Source organism: Trichosurus vulpecula, chromosome 1 (assembly GCF_011100635.1).
Source record: "Trichosurus vulpecula isolate mTriVul1 chromosome 1, mTriVul1.pri, whole genome shotgun sequence".
In the NCBI taxonomy this organism is placed as follows: Eukaryota; Metazoa; Chordata; class Mammalia; order Diprotodontia; family Phalangeridae; genus Trichosurus; species Trichosurus vulpecula.
The window spans coordinates 186559974-186573450 of NC_050573.1; the positions used below are offsets into that span (position 1 = coordinate 186559974).

General features: G+C 39.4%; 1 protein-coding gene across 1 annotated transcript in view; it reads left to right on the top strand.

Annotated features, from left to right (window-relative positions):
- Nucleotides 1–12963: 12963 nt before the first annotated feature.
- Nucleotides 12964–13477, top strand: part of RNF144B (ring finger protein 144B) — a 92609-nt gene continuing 92095 nt past the window's right edge. Inside the window, exon 1 of the mRNA XM_036742353.1 lies at nucleotides 12964–13261. The gene's annotated coding sequence lies outside the window, so the exon portion shown is untranslated. The remainder of the gene's footprint in view (nucleotides 13262–13477) is intronic.

A 13477-nucleotide genomic window follows, 5' to 3' on the forward strand; every position in this document is an offset into this window, starting at 1 on the left:
TGACAATGATGCGAGAAAATCATGAAAAATGAGTCAACAGCTTGCTAAAGGAGACTCCAAAAATGCTGAAGAAAATAACACCTTAAAAAATAGACTAACCCAAATGGCAAAAGAGGTCCAGAATGCCTTAAAAAAGCTGAATTGGCTAAATGGAAAAGGAGGTCCAAAAAGTCACTGAAGAAAATAATTCCTTAAAAATTAGAATGGAGCAAATGGAAATTAATGACTTTTTGAGAAATCAAGAAATTATAAAACAAAACCAAAAGAATGAAAAAATAGAAGACAATGTGAAATACCTCATTAGAAAAACAACTGATCTGGAAAATAGATCTAATAGAGATAATTTAAAAATTATTGGACTACCTGAAAGCCATGAACAAAAAAAAAGAACCTAGATATCATCTTTCAAGAAATTATCAAGGAAAACTGCCCTGATATTCTAGAACCATAGGGTAAAATAGAAATTGAAAGAATCTACTAATTGTCTTTTGAAGGAGATCCCAAAAGGAAAACCTCTAGGAATATTCTAGCAAAATTCCAGAGTTCCCAGGTCAAGTAGAAAATATTGCAAACAGCCAGAAAGAAACAATTTGAGTATTGTGGAAACAATCAGGATAACACAAGATCTAGCAGTTTCTACATTGAGGGATCAAAGGGATTGGAATATGATATTCTGGAGGTCAAAGGAGTTAGGTTAAAACCAAGAATCACCTACCCAGCAAAACTGAGTATAATACTTCAGGGGAAAAATGGATATTCAGTGAAACAGAGGACTTTCAAGCATTCTTGATGAAAAGACCAGAGCTGAATAGAAAATTTGACTTTCAAATACAAGAATAAAGGGAAACATGAAATGGCAAACAGGAAAGAAAAATCATAAGGGACTTATTAAAGTTGAACTGTTTACATTCCTACATGGAAAGATGATATTTGTAACTCATGAGAACTTTCTCAGTATTAGGGTAGTTGGAGGGAGTATATATATATATATATATATATATATATATATATACAGAGAGAGGGAGAGAGAGAGAGAGAGAGACAGAGACAGAGAGAGACAGAGAGAGAAAGAGAGACACATGGAGAGAGAGACACAGAGAGAAAGACAGAGATAGAGGATACAAGGTGAGTTGAATATGAAAGGATGATATCTGAAAAATAAAATTAAGAGGTGAGAGATGAATATATTGGGAGAAGGAGAAAGGGAGAGATAGAATGGGGTAAATTATCTCACATAAAAGAGGCAAGAAAAAGCTTTTACAATGGCAGGGAAGAGGGGGGAGGTGAGAGAGATTGAGTGAACCTTACTCTCATTGGATTTGGCTTAAGGAGGGAATAACATACACACTCAGTTGGGTATCTTACCCAACAGGAAAGTGGGGGAGATGATAGAAGGGAGGTCAGATTGGGGGAAAGGGTAATCAGAAGCAAATACTTTTGAAAAGGGACAGGGTCAAAGGAGAGAACTCAATAAATGAGAGGTGGGATAGGATGGAGGGAAATAGCCTTTCACAACATGACTATTATGAAAGTGTTTTGCATAACTCCACATGTATAACCTATATTGAATTGCTTGCCTTCTCAATGAGGATGAGTGGTGAGGGAAGAAGGGAGAGAATTTGGAACTCAAAGTTTTAAAAACAAATGTTAAACATTGTTTTTACATGCAACTGGGAAATAAGATATACAGGCAATAGGGTATAGGAATCTATCTTGCCCTACAAGGAAGTAGGGGGGAAGGGGATAAGAAGGGTTGATATGGGGTGATAGAAAGGAGGGCAGACTGGGGGAAGAGGTAATCAAAATGCATGCCAACTTGTGGTGGGGGAGTGGGGAGAGAAGGGGAGAAAATTTGGAACTCAAAATCTTGTGAAAATGAATGTTGAAAACTAAAAATGAATTAATTAATTTTTAAAAAGTAGCATTTAAAAAAACCAAAATCTATCTTACCTTATAGGAAAGTAGGTGAGAAGGGGATGAGGGGGGATGATGGAAGGGAGGGCAAATGAGAGGAGGGGGTAATCAGAAGCAAACACTTTTCAGGAGGGACAAGGTCAAAGGAAAGAATAGAATGGAAAGTGGTATAGGATGGAGGGAAATATAGTTAGTCTTTCACAACATGACTCTTATGGAAGTGTTTTGCATGACTATACATATATAACCTATATTGAATTTCTTGCCTTCTCATTGAGGGTGGGTGGGGAGGGAGGAAGGGAGAGAATGTGGAACTGAAAGTTTTAAAAACAAATGTTAAACATTGTTTTTACATGCGACTGAGAAATAAGATATACAGGCAATGGGGTATAGAAATCTATCTTGCCCTACAGGAAAATAGAAGGGAACAGAGTAAGAGAAGGAGGGGTGGGGTGATAGAAGGGAGGGCAGACTGGGGAAAAGGTAATCAAAATGCACACTGTCGGGGTGGGGGGAGGGGAGAGATGGGGAGAAAATTTGCAACTCAAAATCTTGTGCAATTGAATGTTGAAAACTGAAAATAAATTAATTATAATATAAAAAATAAAAAGAAGGTATATGAGGAGTTTTATAGCCCTTGGGACCTAGTACCAAATTATTCTCCAGAATGGTTGGAGCAGTTCATAGCTCCACCAACAGTGCATTGGTGTACCTATTTTTCCACATTTCCTCCAGCATTTGTCAATTTTTTCATATTCCAACTTCTGGGTATTTTTAAAGTTCAAGAATAGATATTTAATTCATTTCAAAAAGAATTTCTGTGCCAAATAATGTTCTGGTACTAAGTATTCAAGGACAAAAATGAAATAGTCCTTGTCCTCAAGGAGTTTACATTCCATTCAGAGAAACAACAGCTGTGCAAATAAGCAAATACAAAATATATGTAAAGTAAATTTATTTGGGGGAGCTTGGAGCTGTAATAACTGGGAATGGGGGGGGAGATAAGGAAAAATTGGATATAAGAAGCTGCTTTTTCTCTGAGTTTTGAATGTTGTTAGGGACTCCAAGGCAGCAGAGATGGGGAAGGATTGCATTCCAGGTGTCCAAGTATAAGTGTGCTTTACTATTGTGTTTAAAACAGGAGACACTTACATGGCACTGAGTGAGTAGTTTCTTCATGAATAAAATGCAGCAGCCTTCAATCATTTCACAGAGATATGGTTGGTATAAAAGTTTGTTTGGTATTTTTAAGTCTTTGGAGAAAGACACTTTGTAGGTTCATTATAATAATTACCTAGTTTTTAAACAGGATGATATTGATAGTTTTGATTTCTTTTTAAAAAAGTGTATGTATATTATGTGTATACATATTTATTTTAATCAGCAAAAATCTACTTTCTCTCCCTTCTACCCTAACATCCTCCCCGCTCCCATTGAGAATGAAAGAAATAAAAGCCCTTTTACAAATATGTATAGTAGAACAAAACACACTTCTGCATTTGCCATGTCCAAAAAACTGTCTCATTTTGTATTTTGAATCCTTCACTCCTATATCAGGAGGTGGGTAGTATGTTTCCTTATTAGTCCTCTGGAATCAGGATTGGTCATCACACTGGTCAGAGTTCCTAATTCTTTCAAAGTTCCTTTTCTTTACCATATTGTTGGCATTGTATAAATAATTCTCCTGGTTCTATTCACTTCACTCATTCATACAAGTCTTACCAAGTTTCTTTGAAACCACCCCCTTTATCATCTCTTACAGTATAATAGTATTACATCACATTTACATACCATAACTTGGGTAGCCATTCCCTCCTTATGGGTACCCCCATAGATTGCCATTCTTTGTTACCTCAAAAAAAACTTTACATGTTTTTGTGCATTCTTAGAGTTTGTTTTGCTTCAGACTAATCCCTCTTTTGAGGCAGCTAAGTGGCTCAGTAGATATGAGGCTGAGCCTGGAATTAGGAAGACCTGAATTCAAATCCAGCCTCAGATACTTACTAGCTGTGTAACCCTGGGCTAGTCACTTAACCTGTTTGCCTTTATCCACTGGAGAAGGAAATGACAAACTACTCCAGTATCTTTGCCAAGAAAACCCGTGGATAGTGAGTTTCATGGTGTCACAAAGAACAGGGCATGACTAAACAACTGAACAACCATTCTTCTCTTAATCTATCCTCCCTCAAATTCCTCCTTTTTCTCCCATTTTCTTAGTAAATAAAATGTATTTCTGTATTTGACTGTGTATGTACGTGTAGGTATGACTATATATATTCTTCCCTTTGACTGGTGCTATTGAGAGTGAGGTTCAGGAGTCAGCTGCTCCCTTATCTCTCTTCTCCTTGTTTGTATGGATGTTTACTTGTACGTCCTGATTATGTGGGATGATTGTCATCCTTTTCCCCTCAGTGTATTCCTCTTCCCCTTTCCTTCCATTTTTCTGTGACCCCAGATGATGATAACGTTCAAAAGGGACACATATATTATTTCCTCATATTAGAGCAGTTTATCCTTGTTTAGTTCTTTATCGTTGTTCATTTATATTTGCATTTTTATGTTTCTCTTACTTCCTGTGTTTGGACTTAAAAGTTTTTTCACAGCTCTCTGCTCTTTTCATCAGGAATTCTTGGAGGTTCTCTATTTCAAAAGGTCTATTCTTTTTCCCTGTAGGACTGTACTCATTTTTTTCTGGTTAACTTATTCTCGACTGTAAGGCGCTATCCATTTCCTTCTGGATTGTTGTATGACAAACTCACCTGTCCTTGATGGTGGTGGCTGCTAAATCATGTGTGATTCTGACTGTGGCTCTTTAGTGCTTGGATTCTTTTTTTCTCTGGCTTTTACAGTACTTTTTCTTCTTTGCCTCTGATTTCTTTAACCTAAATTTGGCTCAAGATTAGGCCTTCACAACATATGGACCGCTTGCAGCCCACCAAAGGATTGCGGGTGGCCAAAGAAAAATGTAGAGGATGTAAAAGAAAGTAAAGATGTAGCTAGTGCTTTGTCCGTGCCCCTCTAAACTTGCCTTCCACTGGTCACTACTGTGCCCATAATGTAACTTGGTGAGTGGATTGCCACTGGGTATTCTCTCCTGTTTGTCAGGTGACCTGCAGCAACCAACCATTGTCAATCTGTCTCTAGTCTGAGAGGAGTGAGAATCACATCTTTTGGTTACGTCGGTTGTTACTGGCATTGAACAGGGACAACGTGAGTGCAGCTGATGCCCGCTATGCGATGAGCAGCAACAGTGCGAGGGCTTCTTCCCCTCTTTCATTTCGCAGCCACCCTCCAAGTTACATGAGTGTCTGACGCTACCTCCAAGGTCAGACACTCAGTTCAGTATTTCTTTGTGTGCGAACAGTTGCTGTGGAGATTTTTTTGGTTCTAACATTAGATGGAATCAGAACATAGAGTGTTTAATCTGGAGTGGACAAAAAGATACTTGTTTACTTAAACAAGAGACAAAATATTGTGCCTTGTTTGCCTGTAGCCTTTCCGAAGGAATACAATCTTCATCGCCATTTTGAATCAAAACATTCTGACTTAAGCAAATTGGACACCAATGAAAAACAAATTAAAGCATCCAAATTGTTGAAAAATCTCAGTGGGTAAACTCAGAAAATGAGGCAGCTACTAAGGTTAGTTTTCGTATTTCTAAAGAAATTGCTGCTGCTGGAAAGTCTTTTAGAAGGTGACTTCGTAAAGAAATGTTTGCTGATTGCAGTTTCTGGATTATGTCCCACTTAGCAAAGTAATATTTTTTAACATTAATGTGATTTCATGATAAACAAAAATCTGAAGTAATAAGTGTAATTAACTGATATGAATTAATATTTCCCTTTTTAAAAATGTAGTTTATTTACAAAATAACTTAATCATTAATTATACCTTTACTTGGAAAGTGAGCTGCTAAAAACCTATCTGCAACCTGAAGAAGTTTACCCTATCTTAGTTTTGGTCCCTACCCACTGCCAAATTGTGCAGGTCTGCTCCAGATTTTAGCTATAATGTTTCTAGGAGTTTTTATTTTGGGTTTTATTTCTAGAAAGTGATTGGTAGATTCTTTCATTTCTACTTTGTCCTCTGGTTCTTAGGGGTTTGGGCAGTTTTAAGATTTCCTGAGATAGGATATATAGGCCCATATTTTTCCATGGTGGTCAGTTAATTCAATGATTTTTAGATGTTTTCCCCTTGATTTTTTCCTAGGTCAGTTGTTTTTTTTTTTGTGAGATAGATAACTTTAAATCTTCTTTTTTTCATCCTTTGGAATTTATTTTAATTTTTCTTGTTGCCTCATAAAATCATTGCCTTCTATTTGGTCCATTCAAATTTTCAGGAAGTTTGTTACTTCCATAAGGTATTGTATCTCCCCTGTCAAACTATTAATTCCCTTTCCAATTTGTTCTTCCATAACTCTCATTTCTTTTCCCATTTTTTCCTCTAGAACTCTCATTTCATTTCCTAGCTGAACACCATAACCAAAATCAGGACCTAGCTATCCTGTTTTATGGAATATTAAAAAGAAAATGTCCGTGTCTCTTAGAATCAGAGGGCAAAATAGAAATAGAAGGAATCTACTGATCACTTCCTGAAAGAAATGCCAAAGTAAATACTCTTAGGAATATTATAGCCAAAATCCAGAGCTACTGATTGTCACCTGTCCCCATACTTTATAGGTTAGGAGGTAGCCTGGTATGAGTCTGGGCCCTCCTCTCACCCTGGTGCACAACCTCTCCCTGAGTTTTTCTGGCCAGACCTCGTCTCTAGTTTCCACAGATCTTTCTTCTGTCTCTCTATAGTCACCTAGGCTAGAAAAATAACACAATATGACTTTTACTTGGATTTCTCCAGCAGAATTTAGTCTGGTGCATTTTCTAGGTCTGTTTGAGGAATGCTGCATGGGGGGAGCTCTCTGTTTTCTGCTACTCTGACGTCTTGGCTTTGCCTCTCTATGGGTTTGATCTTAATGTGATTCTTTCCTGAATAGTAATGCGAGTAGATAATGATGATACTACTATATTCATATAGTACTTTACAATTAAAAACACTTTCACTTACTCTTTCTCATCCTTACAACTTCAGGACTACTGGATAAGCAATCCTCTTCCCACAAGGTTTTCACTGTCCAAATACCTCAGTGTAATAGCAAGAAATAACACATTTCAGATTCTGTGCTTCCTAACATTATATTGCCCCTTTAGAACCCCTGATGGTAGTGGTAGTGGTGGTGGTGGTGGTGATGGTGGTGGTGGTGGTGGTGGTGGTGGTGGTGGTGACGGTCATGGTGGGGTGATCTTCTTTCTCCAAGGTATACTGTTCAGAAAATCCACTTTATCAAGAAGGACAGGCCTCTGAATTCTTGATTTTAAGGTGCCCTTGAGGCAACCCCTCCAGTCCTTCCATTCCTTTAATGCTGGATTCTGGAATCATCCTGCCTAAAAATTTGAAATTTTCCCTCCTTTATGCAGGAGGTTGCAGTTCAGAAACATTTTCCTTTGTCCTGATGACTTGAGGCCCCTTCTCTTCTCCTGAGTTATTTCAAATTATCCAAATGGATTCCTTTCCAGCCCTGTCCTCACTTTATCAAGTGGCAGTTGGAAACTAGTTTTTGTTGGATGCAGACTCTTGAAAGTGTCATTTGAGTGTCAGTGACATCCAAAGAACTGATTATAGAACAATGAGAAGAGAAGGATGATTGCTAGTAGTAATATTGTTTAATCTGGCCGTGGGGCTTTCTTATCTGAAAGCTGTCCAGGAGATGAGCATATTTACAGAGGCGTACCTCATCACAGACTTTATGAGCTTGAGCAATGACACTTAGGTCAGTACATGATTTTCTCAGTGTGGGAACTTTTTCCACCACTTAGATCTATCAGTTGCCTGTGATTCAGAGAGGCTGAGAGCTATTAACACAGTAGCTCCAGTGCCCAACATGTTGTACTTTCCATATGGTACCTGCTTAATAATTTTCAGGAGGAGCAGGGGCTGGGAGGAAAAACTTGAAGCCATGTCTTCTGACCAGACTTTAACATGTTTTCCAATACTGCCATACCAGTTTTGAGCCATATTTAGTTCATTTAATCTAATAATATTCAAGAATCAGGGTGATTAGTGGAGGACATAAGTTGAACTGTTCTTCATACCTAGTGACCTGATTTTTTTTTCTAGGAGGAGAGCATTAGTGAGTAACATTGGTTACCTTTGAGTTACATCTCCTCCTTATCCCTAATTCCATCATTCTAGTGTTATTTTACAGGATGTCATTGATCCTAAGCAATCTACTCCTCCAAAATCCCTCCCCTTGAATATTGCCATTCATTGGCATCAGAATTTGTACAATCTGCTGGTGAAGACAAGATGACAAGATTTAGAAGTGAAAAGGACCTCAAAAGCCAATGCATCCAACCCCCTCAATTTACAGATGAGAAAACTAAGACCCAGGGAGGTGAAGTGACACATTCTAATGGGGAAGGCGACATTCAAACAACTGTGTACATACAAGATATGTACAGGGTAATTGGAGATAATGTCAGAGGGAAGACCTTAGCAGTATGTGAGATGGATTTGGGAGTTAGGACCTGGAAAGGTCTCTTGCAGATAGTGGGCTTTGAGAAGACTCTTGAAAAAACACAGCCTCTTGAAGGAGGCAGAGGAGAAACACTGGATAGGTGGGTCAGTGGATAGAGTGCTGGGCTCAGGTCTCAGGAAGACCTGAGTTCAAATCCAGTCTCAGATACTTGCCAGCTGTGTGACCCTGGGCAAGTCACTTAACCTCTGTTTGCCTTAATCCACTGGAGAAGAAAATGGTAGAAGAAAATGGACACTCCAGTGTCTTCGAGAAGAAAACCCCATGGGTAAACAAAAGTCAGATGTGACTGAACAGAGGATCAACTACAACAAACTTGAAGGAAATTGGAGCAGCTAGGTGGCAGAGAGAAAGAGGGAGAGGATTCCCAACATGGCGAATATATTTGGTCTGAATAGTCTGAGACTGTTCTATTAGATTTTGGATTTTCTTTTGGTTTGTGGGTAACCCTTATCATTGAGATCACATTTAATTTACACAGAGGTGAGATGAATCACATGAAATGTATCAAAGGGTGCCAATTAAGATGCCACCATATTTTAGCTGCCAGTGGCAGCCTGCCAGGCTCTACATATACATATTTACATACCTTTACATTTTTTTCCCTTTGTGTACTGGGAACTGTACATTATTGCAGAACCCGGTATCTAATACCTTTTGTGTTCTTCCATTTGATTCGTTATACTTGACCATAGCCATTTTATAATGCTTTGGCTAGAGGGAATAGTTGAGATAGCAAGCCTAAAATGCAAGTCATTTGTTTACCTAGTCAGAACTAGAGAAGAGCTAAGTTTACTCCTTTGCACGGGATTAGAGTTTGTTTTTCTCATAAGTAATCCAGGAGAAAGGGATAAGGAATGGGACCCAACCTGTGATTTCATTGATGTAGTGAAAAAATTTTATCTACCAGTGTAGCTCAGTACCTCCTTAGCAACTTTAAGTGTTAAGAGAGTGACTTGGCCAGGGGTTACATCCCTTTGTGTAAAAGGTGAGGCTTGAATCTATGTCCTCCTAGCCCCAAGGCCAGCCCTCTCTCCACTATGTCAAACTCCCTCTAATACAAGAGAATAAATTTTTAAATGGAAAAATTCCCTTTGTAAACATAACTTCTAGGGTACAAATATTGCATCATATGTGTAGAAGTGAGTAGGTCACGTTGCCTCAATTGTTGTTTTCTGGTTAAATTTGTGGCATGAACATTCTGATTGTGACCTTGGGTTCCCTTCTCCCTTTTTATCAGTAAAGACAAGAGTAGAGAGAGTAAATTACTAATCTTGTAATTGTTTCCTGTTAGTGTCAGAAATGAGTTTCTCTGTATGGCTCTGTGTAATTCATACTGGGAAGTATCTTTTGCTATTATATTGCAAGAAAAGTCATTACAGTCAGGGGACCTCCTGTTACACGTTTATAGCTGTTTACAAGAATTTCATTTTGAATCAGGTTTTGGCTGTATATCACTTGTCAGCTTGAAGAAGCAAAAGTGACCTTTTTTTTAAAAAAAAAAAACCCAATGTGAAGAGAGGTTGCTCTGGGCTTACTTAGGTTTGTAATAACTTTTACACAATATTAGTTGGCACAATACCAGTTTGACATGCATATTTGCCTGCACTAGGATTTTCAAATACACATATGCTTACTATTCATGCATGCATGCATTTAATTCATTTATTTTATTCACTTAGTAAATATTTATGAAGAATCTACAGTAATATGTTCAAGGTCACTGGGGATGCAAAGAAAAAAAACCTGACACTATCCTTGGTTTCTGTTTTTGTTCCATCATTTTCAGTTGTGTCTGTGTGCCCCCATTTGAGGCTTTCTTGGCAAAGATATTGGAGTGCTTTGCCATTTCCTTCACCATCACTTTACAGATGAGGAAACTGATGCAAACATGGTTAAGTGACTTGCCCAGGGTCACACAGCTAGCATCTGAGGTCAAATTTGAACTCCTGTCTTCCATTCTTATTCCATTCTTATATTCCATTCTCATTTTATAGCATTTAGTCTTCTCACAATAACCATGTGCAAAGATGATTATATCCATGGTATGATGATGAAACTAAGGCACAATGATGTGATATAATTAGACCTGGGCCATACAGCCAAGTGGTAGAGCTAAGATTTGGACTCAGGTCTCCTGAATTGAAAACAATTTTTTCTACTCATAGCGTGTGGAACCATAGATTTAAAGCTGGAAAGGGCTTTCCAGGACGGTTCCTCAAATTACTTGATGACCAACTGAAGCTGCAAGAATTTAATTGACTTGTTCAATCTATACTGACTTGTTCAAGTTATAGGGCTAGGAAGTGTTTGAGGGCAAGATTTGAGCTCATGTTGTTGGGCTTTTAAACTCTATATGCTATCTATTACACCTTTTGCCTCTGCCCTCCCCAGAGAAGGCAAAACAGATTATTCAATTACCTAAGATTACCTTTTAAATTAACCTATTGTTTCTAGAGATTTGAAGTATTGAGATTTTTATTTAAAGAATGTTGACATTTCAGTTGTATTCCGCTCTTTGCCCTATCTTTTAGATAAGAAATTACAATTTAAATGTGTGGATTTTTTAAAAAGAGTTTTTAAAATTGAGCTCTATTAATGCATTTGTATAATGTACATCTCCTCACTTGTTTAGTTAGCGTATTCTGGGTCTCTTTCCCTGGGCTGTCCCAACTCTTAAGTTTAGCTCTAATTAAGCTTCATTGACAATTTCTCTCGGTGCCCACACTACTCCAGAATTTGGGAGTGGATTAAGGGATGAGTTCTTTTCTCACCCAGTTTCAGAGCAAAGGTCACAAAACTCAATCTAGAGAGCTGGATTCTAGCCTTGGCTCCCCTACATTAGCTCCATGTGACCTTATGCAAAGGAAAGGCCTGTGTTTCTGTCCCTTGAAAATGAGGTTGGACTGTCCATTGGCTGTCTCTTTCAGCTGTAACTTTGTGCCTGCCCTTGCTCTGTTGTGGTACCCCTCGCCCCAGGCCATTCCTCTTTACTCATCCTTCTCCCACCCCCAGCTGCACACATATAGAAATGCTGTCCTTCCGTATTTGTCACCTGGAACTTCTCCTCCAATCAGGCGCTGAGAGCAGTTTGCTTTGTGTCCCTTGGAGCAATGCCTACTGTTGCTTTTTCATTGGCAAGAACAGATAGATCCCTTCCACAAAGAACCATAGGCGTCTCTTCCCCCTTAGCAAATATATTCATTGTTTCTGTTGCTTCATTGCAGTGATCAGAGAGAACCTTGTGTTGGAGTTGTGACATTTCTGAGCTATGTCACACTGCAGGTATTAGACCTCAGAGTTTCATTTTAGTAGTTAATGGACCTAACAAGTCAACTGTGCGGAAATATCAACCCAGAAAGTACAGAAAAACTTAGCCTCTTCAAGATCTGGGGTGTATGAGAGTCACAGTGACGTAGATAGTTGGATGGATTTTGTTGTTTAGTCAGTCATGTTTGGCTCAGTTTGACTCCCCCTGGCCCCCTTTAGAGTTTTCTTGGCAAAGAATACTGGAGCGGTTTGCCATTTTCTTCTCCAGTTCATTTTACAAATGAGGAAATTGAGGCAAACAGGGTTAAGTGACTTGCCTGGGGTCACACGGCTAGTAAGTATCTAAGGCCGGATTTGAACTATAGATCTTCCTAACTCCAGGCCCAGTGCTCTAGCCACAAGGTGAACCAGCTGCCCAAAAGCAAAGGGATACTTTCTTTGTTTGCTAACACATGGCAGTTTGAAAGAAGACAAAATGTGGTGTAGACAGGTCAACCCTGCACATATAGGCATCTTAATGAGACAATTCTTAGAGATGAAGCCTTTATGGAAAACAGCTTTCAGTTGCAGGCGGAAGGCAGTTTTGGTTGGGGCTACTGCCACCTCAACACTATGCTAATAATAACTGATATTTAAATAACATTACTGGAATTGGAAAAGCACTTAGACTGCGTCTTTGCATATACTAAACAGGACCTAGTCGCTCTGCTGAATTGAAGTGTAAGAGAAGGTAACAGTAGACGCTTGTGGGAGAAGGGAAAAAAAGACAAAGGGGGTCTAGGAGGAAAGGAAGGGGAGGAAACCTGCGAGAGGGAGCTGAGTTCAAGCTACGTGTTCAAGAGAAAGCAGAGAGCCTTGAGAGCAAAGAGAGGTTCCCCAGCCTGGGCGAGACAAGTAGGCGCTAGAGGGCTAATGGCTTAACAGGTGCCCCTTTCAGCCTTTCTCGCACTTTCTACCCCAGGAGAACCTATTGAAAGCATGCTAGAAATCCTGCAAGAAGGAGCTGCCGAGTGCACCGCGGGTGCAAGGTTCTGACAGGGTTAAAACAGTCACCTGCAGCCAAAGTGAGACTCAGATGGGAAGTAGGAAGTGCTGCGCTGGAGCTTCCTGTATAAATAAATGCAGCTCTTTCCCCCTCACCGCCCCCCCAAAGCTGCTGCTTGCTAGCCGCTGCGCTACCCTGCTTTGCCTGTGTAAGCTATGATAGCAATATGCTCTTGAGAGCAAGGAGGAGATTGTCCCACACCGTCCCTTTATAAAAGGTCTGGGAAAGACGAGTCCTGTTGCAATCCTGAAAAGTGTATAGCTGTCAGCAGCTGCACACGGGCAAAGCTCCCAGGGAGAGCGATGAAACAGTTTCTCCTCCAGTCGGTGAGAAGCCCAGAGTGGTTGGTGATATTATGAACCTCCTCAGCTGCCCTGAGGAGTGAGAGTGGGGCTGTCCGAAAGTCAGACAGCTGCTGGTGGCCACCAACCTCTTGGTGCAAGGTATGTTTCTGAGCGCTTGCTTTCTATTCTGCTTAATTTTACTTAATGTGAGAGTGCCAGAAAGAGGAATATAGTGTTTGGGATTAGAACAGGGGATTCTGATCAAGAACCATGACTTGTATGATTTTTCGCTCAGTTTTCTGCAGACAGTGCTTGCTAGGATAGGTGATTAAATTAATTCATGGATGCTTGGTTATAAAGGTCTTGAAAACATGT